Consider the following 3,572-nt stretch of genomic DNA (forward strand, 5'->3'; position numbering starts at 1 on the left):
TGTCGTTAAAACCATTAACGACGGAAGCTATTGGAACGAACAAACGACGATTTTTTTCTTTGTTAAAAGTTTCAACGATGACTTTTGAGGCTTTTAACGATGAGTTTTTTATCGTTAAAAACCTATTTTCTAGTAGTGTGGAATACCTACGCATTCCTTTTATTGGCTATTGTGTCAATCTTTCTAAACCTGAGAATATAATTGACCACTATAGTATAACTTAAATATCACATACAACAATGGACAACAAAAGAGGGTCAGAAACTCCTGAAATTTTAGCACCATTTGCTTTTGCTTGCAGCAAATTATCCAAAGCTTTTTCTGATATCACCTCTCCTGGAATCATTACTGGAATACCTGGTGGAAATGGACATATAAGCTCTCCACATATCTTCCCAAGTGCATCTTTTATGTCTACCTTTCTTTTGTCGGCAAGAAATGCCTCTCTTGGAGTAAGTTTCATTTCAATATCAAGAAATGGTTTTAAGGTAGCACGCTGGAGTCCCTGCATGTTCGTCTTGCTTGAAAAGAAAGACAATGATAGATGCTTGAACCCCGCGATAAGCCTATCAACATGTTCCCTACAACTCCCTGGTGTAAACAGAAATGTGATAGCGCGATACCCAGTTAAAACGGGAAGCACCCTTTGATCTTTGTATAGAAAGTCCCTTGCTTCATATCCAGAAACACCAAGATTATGTACACCAATAGTCACTCTTAAGGGATCGATATTAGGAGAATCGAGGACTGTGATGCCTGGAATCTGTTTAAGTTTAGATTTAGCATCCCTTGCTAATTGAATCGCGTTGTCAAAAAGAAGTTCTGGGTTTTTCTTCAATTCAGCTGTTGTAGCATCAAGTGACGCTAAAAGCAAGAAACTCGGACTACTACTGTGGAGTATCTGAAGACATCTGCTGATTTTGTCCTTATCTACAAGTAAATTTCGCGATACATGTAACATTGATGATTGAGTTAGAGACATCAACACTTTGTGAGTAGATTGTACAACCACATCAGCCCCTTGCTGGAGTGCTGATCTTGGAAGTTGTGGATGAAAGCTGAAGTGCGCCCCGTGAGCTTCATCGACTATTAAAGGAATATCGTGTGAATGACACAATGTAGAGATATCCTCTACATTGCTACATATGCCATGATATGTAGGCGAAGTTATGAAAACTGCAGCTGGTTTTTTGCCTTCTAATTCCAATTCCTTAATGGCCTTCTCTACCTATTATAAGATATATGTGCAACACCATCAGTATATATACTTTATGTTGGAAATTTTAAAAAGTTATAGCAGAAAAGTAATAAGTAAAAGTTAAGAAAAATCATATAGTAGTTTTGAAAAGTTTTTAAAAACCGTAAGAAGTTCAGAGAAGTTCTAAAAATTCTGGAAACTTCCAAAAATTAATATAAGTTCAAGAAAAATATATGAAAGAGAACATACCATTAGTAAGTCCTAATGATCTTATATATCTATAACTGTACTCAATTACTACAAAAACTTGGTGCGCAATAACTTACTGGTGCACCTGCCACCAGATGTATGATTTATCATTTTTTATTAGATATAGTCAGTTTTGAATCATATATTCAGTTTATGTATAGTCAATTTTTGTGATATGATTAGTTTTTTAAACAATTTGCTTCGGTATGATATAGTTTGTAATCTTTGTTATATAGTCAATTTTTGATAATAGTAATTTGAGTTCACAATAAACTATTATGCACTCAATCCATCCAAGACATGTTGCTCAATTACTCACCCAAAAACTTTTAATCATTATTACCCTTAAAATTTTCAAATGCCTTGATATCTTCCTACTTTACCTCTTAAGAACATTGATCATTTTAGTGTAGAGAGAATTAATGAAATTTAATGTACATTCTCACTAAGGTTTTAATAAAACATGAAATTTCTAACAAAATAAACCCTAATATTATAATGGTAAAAAGTATAGTAATGAAAACTATCATATACTACCTCTGTTTTTATTTAGTTGCAACATTCACCTTTTTGCACAAACTTTAAGAAATGAGAAAAGAGAGTATAATTGACCCACTTGCCCCTGCTACTAATACTATAATTAAATGGGGAAAGAGTAGGTGAAGCAAGGGTAATATAGTCAAATTATCCCAAAAGCTTTCCTAAAAAGGGAAATGTTGCAGCTAATAAAAAACACCTAAAAGTAGAAATTGTTGCAACTAAATAAAAACAGAGGTGGTATAAAGTTGGCCTTTGAAAAAGCTAAATTTTGCTCTAAATCGTAAAAATTACCTCTAATGGAGAGACACTAGTTGTTGCATCCCAATAAGAATCATAGTTAGGAAATATATACTTTGGTATTGCTCCACACAAAACCAATGCAGAAATCGCAGATAAATGACATGCGAGGTAAAATCAATGTATCACCAGGCTTGCAAGTAGCCATAATAGCAGCAAGAACACCACAAGTTGTACCTCCAACAAGAAACCAAGTATCTGTTGCACCAAACACTTTTGCTGCTTGCTTTTGAGCTTCTAAAATAGGGCCTTCCGGGTTGAAAAGATCGTCGAGTTCTCCTATGTCGTGTAGGAAAGGCCATTCACCGATGAGTCGACTCAAAGAAGATGGAGCTGCTAGCCCTCGATTGTGTCCCGGGAACTGAAAGGTTGCAGGGTTTTCTTCCATTGCGGTTTGTAATGCAGTAACCAATGGGGCGGACTTTGGTTGATGTTCAAGTATTTCAGTAGAGTGAACTGTGAAAATATTGTTGGAAGTTGTCCATGTCTTTGTTGCATTATGGTCACCATTTTGCTTAAGAATGCTACTTTCCTGCAATCGGATTGGTTATGATAACAACAACAATGTCAATTCTGACTGATAAGACGACACAAGCCTTTTTCACTTCACAATTCACATCTTACCGGGGGGATAGCTTGAGTCTGATAGCTAGTTGTACTTACTAAAAGTCAATTTTAAATCCGTAAAACTAGTTTCAAGAAATATTGGTGTCGATAAGTAAAATTTAGTAAATTGCACAAAAAAACTATACAAATAAGAAAAATAAGTTTTAATGAGAAACCTCACTTTCAGTAGCTTTTTTTTCAGACTTTCCTCAAACTATCTCCTACACTATAGATAGAGATGTGTCATATGTATTGTGAATGTGAGAAATCATTATTCCCATAGTACTTGCTTAGATAATGAAATTCTCTTATGTTTTCTCTAAACAAATCAATCTACAAACTCTTGTTGAAAGTCTTTCTTGTTAACAACCAAAAATCATTCTTCGTATCTCATAAGTACTCATGTGATACTCGTTATTGGTAAAGAACTTATGGGAAAGCATATTAGTAAGTGCTTAGGAGATCATTTATCTGGTTACTCACTATTATATCCATACAAATCTCTAACAATGTTGTAGGAGATTATCCTGCTTGCTGCCCCACCTCCGCCGTTTGGTTCTCCTTGCCGCCGCAAGCTAGCAGCTAACAACTTCGTGGCGGAACAGGTTTACATTGAAGATGGAGAGAAACTTGATTTTGTTGAGCCAGTTCATAAGATGGAAAAAATAGAGTATAATGAAAT

The 3,572-nt window shown here is 35.0% G+C and overlaps 1 non-coding gene across 1 annotated transcript; it reads right to left on the reverse strand.

Moving 5' to 3' along the window:
• On the reverse strand, positions 1-2,825 carry LOC104886781 (hypothetical protein; the record flags this gene model as incomplete). Its single annotated transcript, XR_007271057.2, has 2 exons — positions 1-1,228; positions 2,279-2,825. It is a non-coding gene; the product is annotated as a hypothetical protein (transcript).
• Positions 2,826-3,572: the final 747 nt, after the last annotated feature.

Source organism: Beta vulgaris, chromosome 2, assembly GCF_026745355.1.
Source record: "Beta vulgaris subsp. vulgaris cultivar EL10 chromosome 2, EL10.2, whole genome shotgun sequence".
Lineage (NCBI taxonomy): Eukaryota > Viridiplantae > Streptophyta > Magnoliopsida > Caryophyllales > Amaranthaceae > Beta > Beta vulgaris.